Consider the following 24271-nt stretch of genomic DNA (forward strand, 5'->3'; position numbering starts at 1 on the left):
CATCATAACTTCTTTATTAACCGCTCGTGTTTATATCGTATGTATAACACTGGTTACATTGATATATAGGAAATAGTTTAATACAAGCGAATATGTCGCGTTGAGACAAGACATCGAACTCAAATGTTTATGGTAACTTAAATAATTGACAAAACTCATTAATAAAGGACACACTAAACAGCGTTTACTTGTTGTAATACAATTCAAAAAAAGCGATTTTTTTTAAAAAATAAGCGAAAATAACTAGGATTTATGATTTAATCCAATAAAATTTTAAATGATTTTTTTAGGTTAGATAAATTTAGTTGCATTTTTCTATATGCTAATAAATTTGGATCTATAGAGTGGGTGTTTTTAATTTAAGAACAAAGTATATATGGATTTGCCAGCCATGCCAACCAAATAACTTATTTATTTCTAGTAAGATTTGGTCAAAATGTAAATATCTAACTTTCGCGCGATTTTTTTACTGGCAATCATATCTATAGTCTATTCCAAACACAAGAGGAATAAAGCCAAAATAAACCACATTTGACATCGAATGGACTCGATATAATTGATCGAAGGAAGAATAATCTATGAGATTTATTACGGATTTGCGAAAATATTGCGTTTTAAACTTCGACTAAGCTGTTATCATAAATTTATAATTACAATTAAGTATATTAATTAAAAAGTATGTATAAGTAGTTTAGTGGATTAGTTTCCTTGAATATATGCTTTAAGTATAGAGAATCGAGAGAAATGATACCATTATATAAAAACTCTTCATTTTATTAAGCTTTTTTTGCAGTGTTTGGTTACAACTTTACTTTATGATATTATTTCATATTGATTGATTAAAGTTTTTGTGAACGACATTGATTATGGCATCAAAACATAAAACATATACTAGCCTAGACTGAGCGAATGAATTTTAGGAATGTTACAGTGCATGCGTGTCTTTTTTGTGAAAACTGTGAAAAAGGTACCCAAGCGCCGGGGGGGAATTTGGGTTAAGTGGGATTCCGCAGTGGTTTTAGTGCTTACTGAATGACAGTGATGAAACTAATAGGTACCTACGGGAAAAAACCATGTTTCTATTTCTAAAGTAAAAATGTATATATTCTAAAAACCAAAGATTAGTATCATCAGTTATTCTGTGTGTAATTTCATTATTAAGTCTCGTGTACTTTTCCTCTCGTATCGCCAATACTCAAATTAGATTTGCTAAGTTTTCTATGCAGACAGACATCCTAAAAGCTATTCGGTAAAGTATATAATTACATTTTGACGATTTTTAGTATTAAAAAGAAAACAAACGTATTCATTAAAAAGAGAACATCGTTAATTTATTTTATATTTCTTTTTTTTTTTCATTTCAATAGTGTAAATTATAGTGTTTTTTTTTCTGAGTTATTTGTCGGTTTATCGGTAGAATCCACCGGTGGTTCTAAATAATATTTTGATATCATTGATCAGGTTAGAAACAATGGCAGAAAAAATACACTACATTAACTTAGCCAAATAAACGATATCTAAATTTTTACTTAACACAAATTCAAAATATTTGCTTATAATTATGGTTAGTATTTGTATATTATGTAATGCAAACAATGGACTGACGCAATTAATGATGTACGCAAACAACCAAGTCATAGGACGAAGCAAGTGAGCAAAAGTCCAATCCCAGCGTGCAAATATAATAATTGAAGGATCGTTCGAATAGTTATTTATTAATACAAATTACTTTATATTTATAAACGTTGAAAAAGAGTAACTACTGAGTTTCTTACTAGTTCTTCTCGGTAGAGTCAGCATTCCGAATCGGTGGTAGCTTCGCTTGATATAGTTTCTTAAATAACGATTCAGAAGTGCTTGTAAAAGCTTACTTCAATAAAGTATATTTTGATTTTGTATTTTTTTATTAAATGCTGTAAAGAAATAGTAGTAGCAAGTATATAATTAAATAAAACTTGAATTAAAAAATATATAAACGGTTATGTAATCTAATAAGCTTACATAACTCTAAGAGCGCCCGATTATAACGTTATTGCAATATTTAACAGAGACTCTTAATAAAGTGTAGTAGAACTTTCTATATATTTTTATGGTATTTTTTTATGATTTACTAGCGAGTCACCCGGCTTTGAAGCAGTGCAATATATTAATAAAGAAACTCATATTATATAAATATAATGTATATAGCACGCAGAAATAAAATTGCATATCTAAATGATGTAATTAGTGTATTTTATTATTATATGTTATAATTGCGTGTTTATAATGAGGGATAGTAAAGAAACAAGTGGTATTTGAATAATTAATTAATCATTACTGATGAGTACAGTAAACAAATTATTTCACTAGTTAGTAATTTCACACAGAAAAACGTCTATTTTGTTTTAAGGGACGATGACACATCCGATATAATATGATATATAACTACTATCTTGAGAGTATCTTATACAATATTCTATAATGATTCCTCTATATTGTTAGCCGGGATACAAAACTAGTCGTAAGCATTGAATTCTAAGATATATAATTAGCGAGATTTGTATTATTAGCTATAGTGTGCTTTACTTCCACACGACTAGACTAGTATTAGGATTTCTGATAATCTTCCCTTTGACCAATTTCGTGATCAAGCTCATTGTTAAATAAGTAATTAGGTACGCAGACAATGTTATAATGGGGTAATATTTGAGTAAACACAACTGTGTCTCTCGTGTGTCACTAATCCGACCCGGCAGTGGACTGATGAGGGACAGAACTAAATGCTTCACAGAAATATCTGATATCTAACTAACCCGAACCTGGATTTCAATCTGAGACTTTGGAATCTGTTTCATAATAAAGCACTAGGCTAATGAGATATTTTACACTATATATCAAATTTATAATATATACGTTCTATATATCTAAAACTTTATTTGATAAAGGTGAAGATCACGTTTACGAAAATTATTGGATTTCCGAATAAGTTTCAAGTTATTCAACCGAGAAATTAATAGCAGATTAATTTAAAGTTAAGGTGGAATGTTACAATTCTCGCCTGACTAACTATTTTGTCACATACGAGTTGATACATATCCATTTTGACTAACATCGCTTTGAACCAGTAATTAGTTGTTTGTGACGTTTATAATTCATATAAATCAATAGTGAAATTAATTAAGCATTTTACAGTTTATTCTATTGCTGCTCGGTGTGTACTTAGTCAGCCAATATGTGTAGAATATATATTGGTATAGTCTGGTACACAATTAAATAGTTTTAGGTCGACATAGAATGACAGTATCTCTAGAAGAAATGCTAAGCCAGACGTAGGCTATTGACCGGCCAACTTACAGCCTTCGAAACATCTTAAGAACTTTTTATGCCTTCATTCGCTTCTATATTAGGTTGTATGTCGATATTTGTCACTGTTTTGGGACTTCATAATGACTGTCTTCGAAAGTTAGAAAGAAGAAGAAGCCCGTAAATGTTCCACTGCTGATAGAAGGCTTGCTCTCTTGAGGAAAAGGTTTAGATCTTATATCCGCTACGCTACTACAATGCTGATTGGTGGATAAACATGTGGCAGATTTTCAACAGATACATGCAAAGTTACCTCACGATGTTCATTATTTCTTCGCAACCAGGCGCGAGATGAATTATAAACAAAAATTAAGCACTTGACTAATCAACCCAGAGGTAATACTAATATTACCTCTGGGTTGAACCCGTTATCTCCGGATAGATTTCACGCATTACAGCCACTAGGATATTGTCTGTGTTTAATTATTATAGCTGATTATTCATTTTTTATAAGTAATTAAAGAATTTGACGTAAGCGTCATTTAGATGAACGATAACGCAAATTAAATCGTTAAAATATAAAATTACGGTCATAATTAAATTGGTAATTTCATTTAGATGATCATTAGTAAAGCTAATTAAATGTCTTATAGTGATTAACAAAACACATTACGTCGACAATACTTTTAATATTCGTAATAAGAAGTAGTTAGTTTATTTAATTACATAATTAAATCGATTTTAAATACTGTGTCACTTTATTTTCAGCTTATTGTGTTCATGAGAGTTTTAAAATAGCTTAATCTAAAATGTTAAACAAAAGAAAGCGTATCTTTATGTGAACTCTCAAATGATTTAATATAAAAACACTTAGATATTAATAAAATTATACAAAAATAAAATAGTAATCAAATATCAAATTACTCTTTTTCACAATATTATAAATAGAGACAAATATCTAATTTCATATAATTCACGATTAAAAATCATTCGCATAAAACTTGATAGGAAAACGTAAAAAGTAAAAAACAAGACGTTATTCAACTTACGAAGATGTATATCACAAAATCTCACCTCAATACTGACTCAGATTTACGACTTAGAGTTTAGGGAAAAAAGATAAAACTCGGAAGAAATCGCGTGAGTGTTTTTGTTACTTTCAACATCTTGTACCGGATATTTTGGGGTTGAGTGGCGGATCATCTGACGAGGAAGCTCTTTTACTTCTAAACGTTTTCGATTAAGAAAGTTGATATAGGACTATTGATTGCTTGTGTTTGGCTAGCTTAGTCGACTTAAATCAAATTTAGTTATATTAATTTGAGTTCAGATCAAATAAAAAACTCACGGGATTTAAATATCTATACTAAATTTGTATTAAGACAACTCTTACAACCAACTAGTCTTATTTGAAATAATGTTAATTGAAAACTATAATATAACATCTCGCTTTAACTCATATAAAAAATAGAATCATGCTTAAATATAACTTTAAATATAAAATACTATGATTACTACCACAAATTGTAAAAAATATATACGCATATTAGTCACGTCTTAAAACAAGTTATAGAAAAGCAAATTTGACGAAATAGTAACATACTTGAAGTTCGTATTTGCATGCATAAGTGGTCATTTTGCGAGTCACTGTAAACCCCAGACCACGTCAAATCAGGTAAGATTTTTGTATATCAATGAACCACAATCTCTAAAAAATAAAGCTTAAAATCGTACAAATCACATTTTTCATTCAAAATTATTGTAGGGGAATTTGAACTCTAATACGTAGAAGTAATGATTTCAATCAATTATCTCAACATTTATGAATGACGCAGCCGGCATTGAAAGAATGAGTCATCCGTCCCGCTTACTCGGTTCTTACAATGCGTGTGCGCATTGTGCGCTACCGATACGTTATGTCAGAGTTGTTCTGACATTCAGTGTGACAAATACAGCCGTTGACGATGCACGTACGTTCGTGCAGAAAAAAAATTGGCGCGAACCTTTTTATCGCTGTAAATAAACATTGAAAAGTGATTATAATTTTTACTTATTGTGATGACCGAGACATTAAAATATACGATCCGAATAATTGTAGTGACGACGTTGTATTACACTTTAATCAATGTATTTAAAGAAATCAAACGTTATATGACTGTACAATTCACGGGGACACAGTAATATTGGATTATACAAAAGCTGAAAGTTTGGTAAGTGTTGATTGATATTTGGGGTCATATTCGACTATATTTTCGAATATGTGCTTGAGTAATACACACTTCATCCAATTATTGGATTCAAAAAGCTGCTCCGAAAACCTTTTACTTTATAAATGGATTATTCTAGTGAATTTTAAAAAGCGAAATTGCATGACTCCGCGTGATATGCTATTTTTTTAATTGCCTGAACAAAAATCTTACTTTTAAATTTTAACTATTTGAAAATTATTCAACTTTTTAATTTCTCGAGACGGTAGATGTTATTAAATATTCAAAAAATAGTTCCTAGCTAACAAGATGTTGTTTTTTATTGTCAATTCTACTATAAAGAAAAGTATTTATAAAACATTTATTTATAAAACGTTCTACATGTGCGGCGTTGCTTTTTACCCCCGCGTCAACTGCAATAGCATTTTGAGACAAAACTACCTGACATTTTTTTCCTTGCTTTGCCTTTAATAATTAAACTACTCTAAAAATGTCAAAATCAAAGAAACTTCATTGATGTAGGCTCTTTCAGGTTTAAATTTTTAATTGAAAATTTATAAGAATAATCTAACATTACCAACAGAATCTTCAGATTCTACCGAAAAACAAAGAAGTTACTCATTTTTAAGTAACATCTACATCTAATAATTAATTATATAATATAATTAATTTTATATATCCTGTGTGAAATTCAATGAATACTAACTGCAAAGTATTTTATAATGTTATAAATTATAACATGCCTTATCTTTTTATATATTTTGAATAAATGTTTTATTATAAACCTTAATAACCTACCACCTAATTTGCGAAGTCGAAACGTTGATCTTTATTTTTCAAGCTAGTAAAATCTATGCCACTTTTCCTTGTTTGTTAATGTATTGTAACGACACAGAAAGTATTTTTACTATAATAAAAACATACCCCAGGAAGTCTCTAGTTCCAAGATTACAAATATCGTTTTAATACTTTTGGTTTTGGTACAACAATTTACACAGAAATTTTAAAATACTGTGGGATTTTTATTTCGGTACCAAATTTAAATGATAATATTATAAAAAATATATATTTAAGAATTATTTAATTTAATGAGTTAACTAACAATTACTATATATATGACTATAATAGCAGAATTAAGTACCGTTTCCCTGTTGAATGATGAATCAAATACCGATTACCTGTGCTGTAAAAATGAATCAGACCTTCTGCCACGGAGGAGGTTTAGGTTTGGAGTCTTTTTTGAGGAGGAAGTTTAGGTTTGGAGATTATTCCACTATGCTATTCCAATGTGGTTTGGTGGATACATTCAACATATCATTACAAATTATAAAACAAAGTCGCTTACCACTGTCTGTCCCTGTTTATGCATAGATCTTTAAAATTACACAGCGGATGTTGATACGGTTTTTTTAATATATTGATTCAAGAGGAAAGTTTATATGTATAGTACATGCACAATAAAGTAGAGAAAGACTGATAATTTTAGAGTATCTCTCTATCTCTTAGGGATAACCCACGATAATCCTTTACTTTTTACGAGAATTAATGGCTTATTTTCAAAGCGATTTTAAGCAATACAGCATTTTATTAAGTAAACCCTTAAATACATTATGCATTTAATAAAGATCAATATGGCCCATTACAACATCTAATTTAAATTAATACTTTCGAAGATATTACAGATTTAAAACGCAGGGACATAGGGGTTTGTATTGTCTAATGACTGAAAAGCTGTGAACATCGTAAGACATTCTGTAGTATATTTAGTATCAGCATTGCACCCGTGCGAAGCCGGCGCAGGTCGCTAGTAACCAATAAAAAATATATATTTAATAATACATCTCAATAGAGACCTCTTTCAAGAATCTAATTTTTTAGATATTGAGCATAATTATATTTAACAATACAGAGATAAAAAGTTTCATAATATTAATCAACTGACAATATGTTATAAATAACCTATAACTACGCTGTTCATTTTGTCCAGAGTTCGGTTGAGAACCACAGTTTTGGTTAGATTTAATGAGGCACGGAAGTCCGGTGGACTAAAGAAACTATTATAACGACTAATAAAACATAAAATTTTATGGTAGGATATGAGCTACGAAAATAATAAGGATTCACAAAATGTTGCCATTGTGTCGATATAATTTTGAAAAAAAGAAAATTGTATATCTTAAGTGATAAAAATAATAAAATAATATAGAAATAATAATAAGAATGTTTTGAATTGTGAGTTTTGACGAATTACTCCCCTAAGATCCGCAGAAGTGTGATGTTAACCATACATGTTAAAAAAATCTTTACCGCAAAACTATAGAGAACTACTTCCTGAAATACTGATCACGCTACGCGAGGACGTAGTTTAAGCACCCTATCTATACTTTGTTTTCATTTGGGGTTTACTTGAAAGATAAAGTTTACACGTCGGTCCTGAATAAATGCTGACCTTAATTAAGTATCTACAATATCAGAACATTTTGTCAAGTAACTAGCAACACTAAGCATTTTATAATTAATCATTTATCGATCCCAAGCGATTGTCCTGAACAAACATTGCCGGGCAATTTCCAAACCTTATTTCGTATTTAAAATATAAATTATAAAGCGAAAGTATGTGTTTCGACCTAATTTTTAAATTACAGACTTACGAGAGACGACTTTTAAATCCATTGTCCGTTTTATATGTGCATTGTTTCACATAATTTTTATGTACAGATAGTATATAAAAATTATGATTAAATTATAAATTTTGCCACTGAATAAAATTTAATTGTAGAATGTATTAGTTAAATTTAGATGATGAATATTAATATATTAGAAATTATAATTATAAGTGCACACTAGTATCACCATTGATATGAACCTATCGACTTTATTTATATTATTCACCCGGGATTGTATGCATTATTTTTCACAAAACTCTCGCTATGGTGATACTCATCACGAATTGGGCTATGGGTTAGTTTCTGCATTTCTTTTGATTGCTTTAGGTAACCTTACACGTCCTGTCAAAACGTCTTGTCGTCCTCGAAGAAGTGTAGGTGTTACGTTTAACCTCAAGGTCACTCAAACGTTTCCTCCAAATTATCAGTAATTTGAGAAGTATCAGCACCAAATAGCGTCTTTGTCGCGTCAGTCCTTAACACCTTAATACGCATTATGCATCATGAGGAGGTGAATAACCTGCAAGTTAAACTAGGTAAGCTGTGTCAAATGAAATGCTTATTATTTAATTAACTTAAACTTGATATTTATTGACAGATTACGCAAAAGTTTAACTTTCAAACATAGATAATTCATACTTGTAATTGGGTAGGGTTGCATTGTACAAATATTAATTTAGTAAATATGAACATAAAGATAAACTGACATTAATATAAGATCATAATTTAAAAAAAAAAAACAACGCCGGACTAACGTACGTAAAAATATTCAATCGCAATTGTAATTTTGAGGAAACGTTGCTTAAAAAATGTAGAAGAAAGCACTAAGAAACAATTTTTCTTAATGTTGATCAGAGGAGGCGCTGCACATCTTTAAAATAACCCGATCAATGGTTTTGGTACAAGAATACATAGTACATAATAATAACGAATTTTTACTATTTGTAAATATATTATGTATAACCAGTAGTACAAAAGTTAATAAGGCAGAAAGACTACGATTACAGAAGGAAGGAAGGAACTAGAAGATGGAGCATCGTCCGACCCGAAGATTCTTAATACATATCCATTACTCAGCGGCAGAGTACAAAAAATACAAAAAGTTATAACAGAAAATATGAAATAAAAGTAAATATTCAAATACTAGGGAAGAATTCAAGAAATTATGGAAAATACAAAATACCTACATGAATGCAATGTTTTTTGTTTTTATTTTGGTGCAAAAATATTATCGTAAAAATAATGCCATCTCTTCTATGAAAAAGGAAATACAATGTTAACCAGAGATTTGAAAGTAGGACACCGTGTCGATTGTACTTGAACGTGGTTTCAAAGATTTTTCTTGTTATTTGACCAATAAATTGAACTTCGAGTATAATGGACTGTTTAGAACAAAGACGATTAAAAGTTTTAATGGCACTTATATTGATACTAATATTATAAAGGAAAAGAATTTCCTTAGTCTTTTCTGAATTTCTATTACTTTTCAAAAAATATTATCAATAATGTTAATGTCGTATTTATTTAAAAAAAATAATAGCAATCAGGTTAAATGTGGCGGTAAAAATCACATCACATGATTAAAAATACAATACAAGAGATTACACTATTGCTGGTCTAGATTGGTACGGTATTCATATTTTATAAGACAAATCATAGTATAACTGTTAGTCTGCTATTTATTGCGAAATACATTTAATAAGACAGAAATTCCAAGTAAATAAAAAACATCTTTGTAATTGTGACTGCATATTTACAAATTAACAAGTGAAGATTTACAGAGGAAGTCTGTCATATGTACGTATCTTATAAGACTTCGTGTAGTAGCGGCTTGAACTACTACATTTCACAGACTTGAATTCAATATATTATATATAATAAATAGTATTCTTTATTAGGGAAATCGTTCTCGTGGGATTAGCACGCAACAATTCTTGATATCAATGCGAACAAGTCGCGAACTTATGTCTGATATATATATATAAATGGCCTGACTTTTTTTTCTACTAAATATTATTTTCGAGGTTCAAACCCAACCTATTTTCTAGGCAAACATGAAATACAATCTATTGTAGTCCTCATCCGAGATAAAATCGACGTAACTAACATTATTTATTATTACCCTTTAAAACCTTCCCCAATCTTTGTCCTTCCTGTATCGTGACGATCGGTTTAATGGTGTAAAAGTAGATGTACTTGAGCACAATTCAGTGGCGAGATACGACGAAGTGGATAGTATAAGAACCTTCTCCATTATTAAATAAATTCGAATATTTAAGTCAACTTTCATGAATCAGTCCAACGGTGTCAAACTCTCTTAATCTTAAATATAAATCCGAGCACTCTCCGTATTAATAAATATCCAAATACACTTCCCCCTTAATCTTGTTTAATTATCTGTGTCATCGCATATATAAAAAAGTAATACTTGTTTTTGTCGTATTCTTCTTTGTATTTCAAACATGTTTAGGCATCTTTCATCCAATTGAGATGAGACTTTGTACACTTTTTATTGGTATTCGTTTGAAGGTTTCAATATAGGGCATAGTTCAATGTACAATAGGCGTAGTACCAGTTATATTGAAAATTTCGGTACAAAAAAATTTAAAAGGCCTTGATTATTGCAAAGCATGCTGGACATTTAGCTACTGTATAAAAACGTCAATTTTGAAGAATCTCTATGATTTGGGCTTCTATGAAGTTTATAAGAAGCAGAACATGTAGCTAGACAAAGAAAACCAAAACAAACAAACATATATATTATTTGGTAGTTAATTTTAATGTTCTTGTCTATCCTATCGCATCGAATGACCTGAATTCTGCCAACTGCGCAAACACATTACACACAACTAGTGAAGCATGTGTGACATCAATTTCCTTACGCTTTTTTATTTAATAATCGCTTAAGCCCGTACAAAGTTTGTAATTTAATTATAATCTTTACACGCGAGTTTAATTTGTGAAAATGTTTTCCTCACCTGTATTTTAAACTTCGTAATGAATAAATTACATTTCGCGGATCAAGATAGATTGGAAAATACAACGATTACCTGAAAACAAAATTATCTCGACCTCCAAAACACACGTCAATTTTTACGAATATATCTTTCTCGTTGATCGTAACTAATATAATTAATCAATCGACGACATTTATGGTGGCTTTGAAGGGATGAAATATACATATCTTAAATCTTGTTTCACGGAAATCTTTGTACGCGGGATGTTATTAGTGGTATTTACTAAGAATATTCTAATTTTAATAAAGCGTCACACTATAGTTTCCTGTTATTCATGTGATAAAGGTAGTGAAGTAATTATTACAGACAGATCTACTGAATAAAGTTACTCTTGCCCGTATTCAATTCGTTTCCATTTTAAATGTAGAAATTTTTAAATAAAAATATTTGGAAATAGAATTATACCTTATAAATCGCTGTACAACTTAAAACTAGCGATAATTCTTTCGTCTATATGAAACAGGAATAATAGGTATATAGTTGTGTTCCGATATAAAGGGTACGTAATCCAGTGACTGCCTCGTTGGTCTAGAGGCTAGTGTATCTAGGCCGTAGGTACCGAGGTCCAGGTTTCAAACCCTAGGTCGGATCGATAAAAAGTTAATTGGTTTTCATACAAAGATTTTCAGTAATGGCCCAGTGCACTCCCGTACCTCGTAAAGCACGTAAAGCCGTTGGTCTTACACCTGAACTCTTTCCGGTCATTTCGTGGATTATAAAAGAGAATATTTCATATTTGTAGTGCATATTTGTGCACTATAATATGTCCAGTTGGCCGGTCTCCTTGAGATTGGCATTCATGGTCAAAATCGGTCGGAACGACATCATCAACATCGACGTTTCTCATGGTTAATATTGCATTAATGATGTAATTATTGACTTATATTTCGTATCCAATACAATTGTCTGTATGAATATGGCGTATGGAACCATCTGCCTGCGTTAATTAAATAAAAAAATATATCCATTATATTCACATCCATTAGCCTATTTTTGTAGTATAACTACTTGGTCGAATGTAAGATCTAAATGTAATACTGAACCCACTAGTAATATGTTACCGAGACCATAAAATATACGGTGGAAAACAAGTCGTAAGTAATCTACGCATTATTAACATGTTCTTACAGGCAACTCTTGTGATATCAAATATATATTCCTATTAGATTAGAAGATAGTTACTTTATTCCTATGGAATTTATTGTTTATAGTCTGCGGTTTTATATATTTCTATAGATATAATTGTGTTATTTTAAATATTTTGCTATTGCGTATGTTAACAATAGTGGCTTACTTATTAAAACCACGTACAAAATTCTGGGCTCGAACTCCAGCTTGGATCAATATTTTTTGATAAAAAAAATCTTTGTAGCCCAGAAGTTGGCAACGAGGCATGTATAGCCATGGCGTTCCTGTATCTGAGCTCTGTGATCATGTCGGATGCCGATGCTAATAGTGAAGGCGAGTGCTCTTGTTTGGGCACACACTTGTGCACTATTATATACTGTGTAGTTGGCTAGTTTCCCTCGAGTATAAATACAGACCTACTTTGAAATTAAGTTTAATTTAACAAAATTGAAATGTATGGTCACATCTACACCCAACATTAACAGTTTAATGTATAGTTGAAATCAAAGAATTATTTCAACAGACTAGTCAACTTCATCAAGTTATTCTGTTGATTGCAAATATTTATCTTCTTTTTTTTCAAGGCTAAAAATGACAGTGTCGTGAACTTACTTACACTTTACTTATATATCTTGAGAAATATGGCATCTTAAAAATATTGGTTATCTGTATGCCATTTTTCTCGTATTGAAAGCCATTATTCTTTAATGTATAATCGTTTTCAACCCCCGCAAATCAGAGCAACATTAAGAGAATAACACCACGTTTAAACGTCGTTCCATCTTTTTATTGCCTTTAAATGCTTTTTTTTTTAAATATAAAGACATACCTGCTTTCATATGAGTATATACAACGTTTTTTTAATATAATACCTCATCTATACTCTTTCTACAAAACGCGCGCGAAAGCCGAAGGCGCACGAACGCAAAGTGTGGAACCGATTTTCATATTCTTCGCGACTTCACGGAATAAGTGTTGAGTGGTTTAGAATAGGCTATTTGACAATGCGAAAAATAAAGTGTCAATTAATGTAATCAGTATATATTATGAGTTTAAAAATGGTTATTTATTTAAAGTTGAAAATAATAATTAATTTATTAATGATTGTCACAAAACGCGCCTGATTGGTCGGGCTTATGATAACGTCACTTGCTTGATAACCTCGTTTGCCTACTGTATGTGGATTATATGTGCAACCGGTTACAATACAAGCAAGTGACTACACCGACCCCATTGCAGCGCCATATTGTCAAAGTGACGTTTTCGCGCGCTATTTAAATGTGGAATTTTTAATTTGATATATTTCAGAAAATATGTACTAGAATAAAAAAAAAAAAACTACTTTTACTGGGTTTCTTAACCTCTACTAAATAATATAAAAGGGATTTTAAAAACAAGTCAAATTGCCTATATCCAACCAATGGTTGCATGGAATACGAGAATAAATAAACATCTATTATTATATATGTTTTCAATTACGTAATGTGTCCTTCTAGTATTATTCTATATGGTAGTTATGACGATTTTATTATTATTACTATTATAAAGTGACATCGATGTATTGATGTTGATAATAAGTAATGCCACTTGACATGACAAACTTATCAAAATGTGCGTTACATATTTATTATAATCATAAAATAAATTTATCTAATTGCTTGACACACTTCCTTGTTATTTGATGAAGTTATTGAAATTTAAATAAAAAATGTTTAAATTATTATATCAAATACAAATACTAATTAGATACGAGACTAAATTAAAAATATTTATGTATACTTACTTGGAAAGTAGTAAAAAGTCAACAGGTATAACAATTACTTCGCGCATACAAAATTTACCAGTTATTTCAATATAATTAATTTTTAATCAACACCAAAATTGTATTACTTTTTTCTAGACTACAAGACGTTCTCTATTCGTTTAATTTTTTTTTTACCTCAGAGCAGTTACGTCATTTATGAACCGATTTGACAAATTATTTTATTGTTTGTATATCCTATACATCCAGTTTAATCTCATTTAAGTTTGAAGAAAAAAAATGTTGTTAAAAAAAACCACAAAAATCGTATTTAATATTGATATAACTAGTATTAATGATCCCAGAAAAAGCCATTGGATTTAATACATAGATCATACCAGATAAGATCGCGTGTAAAAACTAAGTAATCAACACCCACCAAGTTTAATTCGTTTTGTGCTCGGCGGTTAAGAAAATTATCGTAAGGTAACCTGACCCTCACTAAAATAGATGGGGACGGAGGAAAAACAGCCGCGGGGTATTTACGGGTTTACTTTCATGTTAATTTGCAAAGAAATATTTAATCTATTCCATGACTCGTGGCTAATCATTCGTTTCTTAAGTTTATTCTCAATAATATCTTCTTCAGTGAATAACATTTATTAATATTTGTATTGTATTGTATAATTGTTTATTGCATAATATAATGAACACGAAATTTTATTTAAATTTTAAACGATTTTTCCTCGAAGAAGTCCTGATAATATTTCTTTCTTCTGATACTGGTATATGAGTTTTCTTTCCAAGTACAATATCTAGAATCTTGTTTACGGATATTTTTCCGAGAAATATAAAGGTCACTAAGTTCTCTACTAAATTTCACGAAACAAAGTCGCTATAAGCGGTTCATCCTTATCGAATGTTTTATTACTGCAATTATATGTAACACTTACTTAAGTAACTGTAAGATAAGAACATATTAGGAACATTAACAGAACGGAATGTCACGATATTTAATCGCTGATACCAAGTATTAGGTCAAACCAGCTATATTCGTACTTTTTAGATCTTATCAAGCACGTCCAATAGTCGTTGCCGAACATAATATGTGCATGCATATTAGGAATCATCCTGGTGGTTAATTCCACTAACATATGACGTATAAGTTCCCGATTCTATTCGGATCCAATTTCGATTATTCCTCACAAATTCAGAGCTTAATCGTAACTGAGGGCCAATTTTAATTATTTATATAGGTTGTGATATGTGATGAGTATATTCCGATCCAACTTCGAAGTGTTAGTAGAATAGGAAAACGGCTGAACGATTCGATTCGATTGCGATAAAGTGAGAAATTGTTTGTAGAATTGACGCCCTGTCCAATGAAACCGATGGTCGGTTTCAAAGTGAGACAAATCGCTAACAATCAATTTCATTTATAAATAAAAATGGATGTTGGTGTATTTGTTTTAAAAATTGATTGACTTTCGCAGCGTTTGATCGATCACCGTGAAAGGTGGCACATGTATGTTATTTTCTCATTGAGAAAAGTGGGGTTTTTCGTGACTGGTAAAGTCAGTCTTTATATTGGCCTTGAAGATTTCTTCTTTACCCGGAATTTTCCAGCCTGAAAGGCCTGAAAAATTACACTGCAATCCTTCAATTTTTGTATCGATCCCTTTAACACGCAGGAAAAAGTCTGTCGAGTTTTGCTAGTATGATATATTTTTAATAAATACTCGATCGTAATTACATACATATATACGTATTGTAAAATAACATAGATAAAAAGTTTTTAAGCGGCAACTTATTAATTTTCAGAAACCTTATAAATCATATTTATGTTACTATGAAATCTCCATACAAGGTCTCGTACACAGCATCTTAAATTCCATTATTGTTTTTTATTTAAAATAATTATAATGTTATTTTAAAATTATTTATAGTCATATTACTTAATAATATCGTAAATAAAATTAATAAATCAAACAATCAATAACTTTATTAATACAATAGACATCGCTCACAAGGTTTCGACCTTAAATGAGATAAATGTGTGACTAATTGCAAATAATATGTTCGTCTTTATTTATGACGGTCACAAATGTAGTCGCAAATATAGATACATTAAATAGACAAAGGTTATCTTAAGAGTTAGCGATAAGAAAGTTTATTTTAATTTCCGGAATCATCTTTAATTGTTTAAGATTTAGAAAAATATATATGCTTAAATATTTTATTTATTAATAATATTGAAGCTGCTGACGATATAAAATAAAATCAACTTTACTTGAATTAAAAAAAAAAGTATTTAACTAATCAATTACTTGAACATTAAAACTTACTATTTTTTTAAATAGGTAACTTAATTAACTTAGGGTATGTGTATTTTTAAAAAGAGAATAACCAAAAATAAAACCTTAACTTACACCATTCATTTAATCGTAAAGTCTAAGCAGATATAACGTCTGTGATAATTGATAAATTTGATATATTTTGCCCTTGTGAGGTAAGGCGATAGATCAAACAATTATTTGACATGGGTTTAGGATCATTGGAAGATACCTGTGTGCTCACTCGGTGTTAGGACTTAATATTTTAAATTCATTTGGTGACTATTGTAAGATTCAATTAGAATTTCGTACTTGGTATTGAATATTGTATGATTTGTTATTATCTGTGAACCACAGACGAGTATCTGTCACTTGTATAAAAATTATTACCGGTCAATCTCCATCGTGTCTTCTCCATCGTACGTGACATTGGCGAAATAATCTGTGCCCTTTTGGAACAAATAAAAGCCAGAACAAAAAAAAAAGTATTTTCTTTTTAATCTGCAACATAAGACATTGACAGATACTCGTTATGGCGGGAAATTGTGTGTGGAGACATATAATAATTACATTGAACGCCGTGTTACTTGAACGTGTTACTTGAACCTGAACTTAACGATTGTTATTATATAATGATATATAAAAACACAAGAAATATCGTTTTATTTGAGTTAAGCAAGTTTTTACACTATGCTAGCCCGTCTGGATAGGTACTCAAAATATACCTTCAAACAGCAATACTCAATATTGTTTTGTTTGGAGGGCAAGGGAAACGGTGTAACAACAGGCACAAGACACGTAACATCTAATTACCCAGGGTTGGTGGCGCGTTGCAAGGAATAGTTAATATTTCTTATAAGTGAAGACCACTTACTATCAAGTGGCCCATTTATTACATAATGCATTAATAATTCTTCTTCACTTCTAAATCACATATCTTATGTAATTTTACACGGGTAATGATAAGATTATTTAAACTATTTATTATTTTTATATAAAATAAAATTTACAATAAAATATATAAGGAATTGTGATGTTTTATTTTACCTAAATGCAGATGAATAGACGTAAATTAAATCCAAACCGAATATCATTTCATTGATAATTAATTAATTCATCCATTCGAAATCGACTCATCATGAATTTAAATTACCCCCAGGCTATTATATTAGTGTCAATATACCCTTTATATGCGAAAGTTTGATATTTTAAAATAATTTAATATGAATATAATAACATCTACATTGAAAAACGCAAATCAATAGAATGTAATATATTCTCAAATGTTAACAACCTATTTTAAGTCTTATGTCACACTCATTAAGGACCAAAAAGGCTAAAAGAACAATTAAGTGACCGCATATAGATAACAGACATCAGTTTACGTTGTTATGATAATATTAAACTGTTATGCGATCTTTAAAAGGCATTTGTATAAATTCTAAGGAAGCTTTGTTACACGACGTTGTGTGAGGTGAAGTACAAAGATGTTTTGTATACGAGATATAAAATGAGTCAAAATTACGTAAGTCAAATAGTTTCTATTTGAAGAGGTGCTATCAGTTCTAATTAGTATAAATAAACATAAATTACAATTAATAATCAAATAACTATATCTTGTTACTGTTTTGTTCAAAAACCCTGTGACGTAAGAATCTTTGAATCCAGGAAGAAAGATGACTCAATCTACCACCAGATTGTAAGTGGCTACATAGACACTCGTACTGCAATAAATATAAAACTCGTTTCACAATTATCAGATCTAAAATGTTATATCCCTTGTACCCGTAATTACATTGGTTCTCCCTCTCAATTCTGGTTGTATATCTACAAAGTAAAGGGCAATAACTTTTTTTTTAAACTTAGACTTGAATAAAAAATTGTCAACTAAATCCTAGATCGTGTATAAAGCTAGAAGAAATTGAATAGTATTATGCCGGTCATAATTATGATAATATATTAACTATTTTCTGAGTTATTCGAGTAGTTCATATGACCCTCGAACATTACATACAATTTTCTTATTTATAATCTTTTATTTGGCACGAATGTTTAGTCGATTCTTTTCGAAATTTGTTATTCCAATGCAGCAACACCAAGAACCCAAATACTTTCGTAAAATGATTGTTACCAAACGAATATATGATCTCAAAGTTACAATCCTGAATATCGTAATAGTATAAGCCATACAAATATTTTTGGGTGAAACAAACAAACTATAAAAGTATGTTTCTAAATTATATTCGTTAAGAGGAAAAGTTGGAAAATAAATGGCAGTTCGATTGGAAGAAACGCTTAGTAACTTTGTTGAAATCTGTCTGTCTTAGCTACTGAAATATACTTAACCAAATATATTTGAACAATTGATCGAAAAATACTATTTGGCTGAGTTGATGTGCAATCGCCTATAGCACTGATGTATATAACCTATTTAAAAAGACATTTTTTTTTTTTACATTGTATTGTATTGTTGTCTAGATCTAAAATAATAAGTATTTTATGTATTCGTGAATGAATGGCCAATATAGACAACGCTGCTAAAATAATAAAGTTGATATTTTATCAAATCGTATCGAATCTGCTATTGAAACACATGTATTTGTGAATATATTCCAAAAGGAATTATACAATTTTAAGATCGTTTCTAATTACTCGTAGTTTTTACTATTTAGTAAATAGATAAAGTAGTTAGTAGCTGAAGTTCCTCGAAATATTAAAATAAAGTTACAGCTCCATTTTAAAAGGTGATTTATATTAAATAAGAAAATGTTGCCATACGTAAAAACGTTGCCTGCACAAAATAAGACTGGTCATGATATCGTGTCATCGGTTAAATGTATCATGTGTAATTGTCGCATGGCCCGCATTGAATGGACTGTGCCCCCCAAATGAACCCAATTAGTCTTAATTGTCAGCTAACTCAACATGCAACCGCATATACTGGACGTAAGTTTTAATTATGAATATACTGAAATTAATAAAAAAATGCTATGTATATTCATTGGTGTTTACCCAAAAACAAATGTAAAAGGCAAAGTAATAGCCTAATAAATGTACCAATGGGCTAAAGCCGAATATCTTTTAGAAGGTAATCGGAGGTTATTCCAGAACAATACTCCAATATTAATGAATTAACCTCAAGCACGTCATCGTTCTGTAAGTGATGCATTTTGATATAATATTGATACAAGTAAATAATGTTACCAGAAGTAAAATCCGATCATTGAATTAAGTCGGAATAACTGCGATCTGTTACGTATGAGATTAGTCACAAATATATTTTTTATTACTCACCTTTAGCGTAAGATGACGTGTTTTATTGACATTAAAAATATTGGTCATACTATATAATGTACGAGCAAAAGATTTAGCACATTACTACTAAATACATAAGTATTTATAGTATTATTAATATAACTCCGATTTCATTGTACGATTATGGAAACCGTATTATTTCTAAAACATTACGACTAACTTGGTTAGTTAATGATATTATTTACCAATGTTGTTTTTCATAATTACGAGAAGTTAGATTAAGCTATATATATACTTATCTCGTAGTTTAATGAATTAGGACTTCAACGCTATAATTGATCTTAATTTAATTATTTGAAGTCCTCGTAATCGAATTTCAAGGGTTAAATAAATGCGTAGAAAATATAATGGTGTGCGCAATTGCGCAAGCTCATTCTTCCATTTTAAAATCCATCACGGAAAATTAACAAACAATCTCATTACAATTTCTCCAGCCGTACAGGCTAATTACTAAACTTAACGAGGAAGTCAAAACGCAGTCGTCATTACAGTGTCGTATCGGCGTCGTCTCGTAAGAAACGTATATTTATAACGTTCACTTTCGATGACTCAATGTGATAGTGACCCGATTTTACAAGCCTTTATTGACTTTACCTGTTAGTACGTGTGGGTCAAATCTTGCAACAGAATTTTAAGTTATACCCAACTTATTGAACTAAAATTTTGGTGCTTGTGATAATTATTCCTGATAATACGAGTCCTTCCGGCCTTCCGGTCCTACCTGTACGAGTAAAATTTATACTAACTGACCCTATTTCCTACACTTAAGGTTGAAATTTCGAAAATACCTTTTCTGTTAATGCTAGATGCTTACGTTAAAATAAATATGTCCTGCTAATTTCAGCTTTCTAAACTCACCTAGTAATTTTTACTGTGCATTGTCGGATCGGGGAAATTTTGTTATTACTCAAAAGACTGAAAAATTAATAAGTTACGTATTGTTGAACCCCCCACGTAAATACGTCTATGTAGTACATTGTAAATACACGTAGTTAAGTCTGCGTAACAAGCAACGCTTATTAAAAAATTAAAAGATATTGCAAAACATATTATTTGTACTCATTAAATATAAACCAATTTTTATAAAACAATAATTTTATTAATGGTACTAACATGTAAATTTTAGTGCCTACAGTGAAATATTATTATATTAAAATAAAACCTAGAATAAATTTAAACGTAGACAATTTATTATATACTAACATAAAGATAAATAATGTACCTGTAATGTATCTTAACATTTACATGAGATACATGAATTAGAATATTAAAACACAAGGTTACTCATCTACTGTTGCATATAACAAGAGTCCATGTTTAATAATAAAAATCTACTTTATCAACTTGCCGTGAAGTGTATTCAAAATGAATATACGATGTTTTTCCTACGCAAATTTTATCATCGTTCATCATCATCACAATGTTCTTGTCTATGCCCCATTTTGGAGGTGGTGTATAACCTGCATAAAATAAATAATGTGAATACTTCTTCCTGGAAGCCGCCGGACATTAATCTTCCTTGAGAATGCTTTTCCTGATAGGTTCGTGGTCCCCTACCTTAGATTTAGCCACTTACGTACTCTACGGAATAATTTACCAAAATTGAGAAAGCGTTATTCCTCTCAGCTTAAACTACACTAAATTTCGGGAAAAATGTTGCAAAAACTAGAAAATTTAAAGCATTTGTTTTCTGGTTTAAATGGTGAATGAACCAGAGTAACTAGGCACAAGGGACATAACATCTTAGTTCCCCAGTTTGGTGTCGAATCAGTAACCACTTACCATCAGCCGACCTATTTACCCGTTCTATAGTTAAGCACATATATCATTATAAAAAATCTTATATAATTCTGGTTTACAATTTGACGGCAAGTATTGGGATAAAAAAATTCATACAGTCGAACTTAGAACTTGAATCTTGTATAATTATCAAATAATTCCAAGCTACGTAAACAGCGATGGCATGATGGATTCATAAACATAATTTAAATGTTAAACGATAACTCATTACCATACAATCAAACATTTACATATTCTTGATAAACTACATTACTTCAAAATATTATATATTTCATTTCATCATATAACCTCAAATATGGTAAATAATTCTAAGATATTTGACGCATATCCTGAAGATAATTTGTATTAACATCCACTTTCACATTAAATACCGCCCTTTTGATATATTTCATTCACGGTTCCAATTTTGATTTCAATATATTTTGCCAGGGGTGCGAGGAAGTTTGTAGCAATTTGTAACGGAAACTATTCTTTAGGGAAGCTGACATCTTAATTTACCTGCCTGGAAATTACGTGTTTCACTTCCACAAATTGCAATTCACATCTAAAGTTCAGTGGTAATTTATAAATTAGTTAATTTAGTATTAAATGGTTTATTTATCAAATGTTTCAGTCGATTGTTGATTTATATAGTAGTATCATTAAATTCATCTTTCAAAGTAAAAAAAATAAAAATGAAAAAAATATCATACTAAACGAACAAAAAAATTCACAGAACGAATAATACTATGATTAATAAAATATTATGTTTAATGTTCGCAAAATTGATTTTTTGATGACGCCATATAGCCTTTGACAATTAACGAACTTAAAAATTCACATGCGTCCTAAAGTGAGACCCAATCATCCAAAAAAAATACGTTCAGAAAAGTGTTATTACTCTTTTATGTTTTTAAATGAAGTAATGTTAACTTTTTACATTTACAATTCGTTCAAAAACAATGTGATCGGTTAAAATTGCTCAATATTTCTTAAATATATTTTAACAGAGACCACCCGTTGCACGATTGGTTTCGTATTGCAGTACTCCTTTTACAAGAAACATGAATGTTTATAATCTCACTGCCATATCATCATTGTGATCTTGCATAATAATTTACATAAATGGATGAGATATTATGACCGTCACTTCTCTCTCAAAAATTTCTTAGCTTTATAAGATATCTATAGAAACTAATCACAAATATAAATATCAGCTTCAAAACTAGTATTAAAATATATAGTAATAAGAAAAAGTCTATCACTTTAGGAGATATTTAAAGGTTCGAAAGGTCGGTTCGTTTATATAAGCACTAATGACTTGAATCTGTTCAGTATTAAATAAGATAAAATCCCTAAATATTAATAGATAAAACTAATATGGCATTTTATTCATTTCTGAATTGAATAATAATACCATTTCATTTAAATCTTTCTTAAGTCCTGTATACGTAATTAATGTACATATGTATTTCATCTTGTAAATACTAGATGGCGTTATGTCAAATTGTAGATAATTCTGAATCGCGATGGCAAGATTCGCTAATTGTTTGCATATAGCATTTATAAATTTTTTGAATAAACATGGTTACCAGTGGCACTGGGCACCTAATAGTTATATTAGTAAAACGTTAGTGTTGTGAAGCATCCTTAGGATTGACTGAGCTAGTTGTTCAAGTCCACTAACCAATGGTTGACCATCAAAGGGAACAAACGCATATGTCAGGTGGCTGGTTGGTCACGAAATACAGCTCCATCATAATTATAGTAAGATGTAATAAGAACTAGAGAATTATGATGACTTTAAAATCATTATAATTAATAGTAATTAGTTAATAAAACCGACATATATGTAAATAACAAGGAACACCCGTGAGAGTTAAAAACGATTAAAACTTATCAAAGTTCAATGTCCTTTTATTCCCATAACATTAAAACTAATCAAACAATTTTGTAGTAACTGTAATGCGATAAATAGAGAATTTATTTTAAACTATTAATTGCTTCTGAATTATTTTGTGTAATGTATATTTAAATTACCTGCAATGTTTAATTACGAAGTAATTATAAATCTAAAACTCTTTGTTTTAAAATATCTATATTTAATAAAAAATAGATTATGGGATCATTATATCGCTAATCGATTATTATTAATTCTAGAAGTTTAAATTACAATTGAATTAAACTTAGTTCTATTATAAAATCATTAAAGATGGCCTTTTTATTTATGAAAATGAAAAACATAAAAAAGCAATAATGGCAATAACCTAACTAGTATCGAAAAAACTATATTAAAATAACATTAAATTATTAAATTCTTATGAGCTGATGGAGAAAAATAATTTATCTGCCAATTAATTTCTAGTAGCCGGCCGAAGTAAGGAAATTCATAATTAATTAGCGGCAAAACCACAAGTCCTTCTGATCTCTACTCGTCTTAGCTTGCCGTTCAAATAGACTATAAGAATCACAAATAGTTTTATGAAAGTACTAGTACAGATTGTTATCTCCTGCGCTTTTTCACATCTGGCGAATTTTAAAGATCGGCAGCTCTAGCCGAATTTCCTTTAGGATATTGTAGTAATTATATAAATTACATCACGTAATTATTGTTTACATCACGAAGGGACATTAGTTACGTAAAATAATGAATACGATTTTATGTAAATTCCTTCATTACTCATATATTATTTTTACTTAGTTAAGTATTAACTTTAATAGAAACATTCGCAATGCATGTTTTATACAACTTTACATCTTCAAATCTATTGAACTATTGACCTAACAGCCATGTGCTATAATC

At 29.9% G+C, this 24271-nt stretch overlaps 1 protein-coding gene across 2 annotated transcripts in view; it reads left to right on the top strand.

The window, feature by feature from the left end:
* Positions 1–5204: 5204 nt before the first annotated feature.
* The window catches only part of LOC125068714 (G-protein coupled receptor moody-like), a 54864-nt gene continuing 35797 nt past the window's right edge, over positions 5205–24271 (top strand). For both annotated transcript variants that reach the window (XM_047678004.1, XM_047678005.1), the window contains exon 1: positions 5205–5492. The gene's annotated coding sequence lies outside the window, so the exon portion shown is untranslated. The remainder of the gene's footprint in view (positions 5493–24271) is intronic.

Source organism: Vanessa atalanta, chromosome 14 (genome assembly GCF_905147765.1).
Source record: "Vanessa atalanta chromosome 14, ilVanAtal1.2, whole genome shotgun sequence".
Lineage (NCBI taxonomy): Eukaryota > Metazoa > Arthropoda > Insecta > Lepidoptera > Nymphalidae > Vanessa > Vanessa atalanta.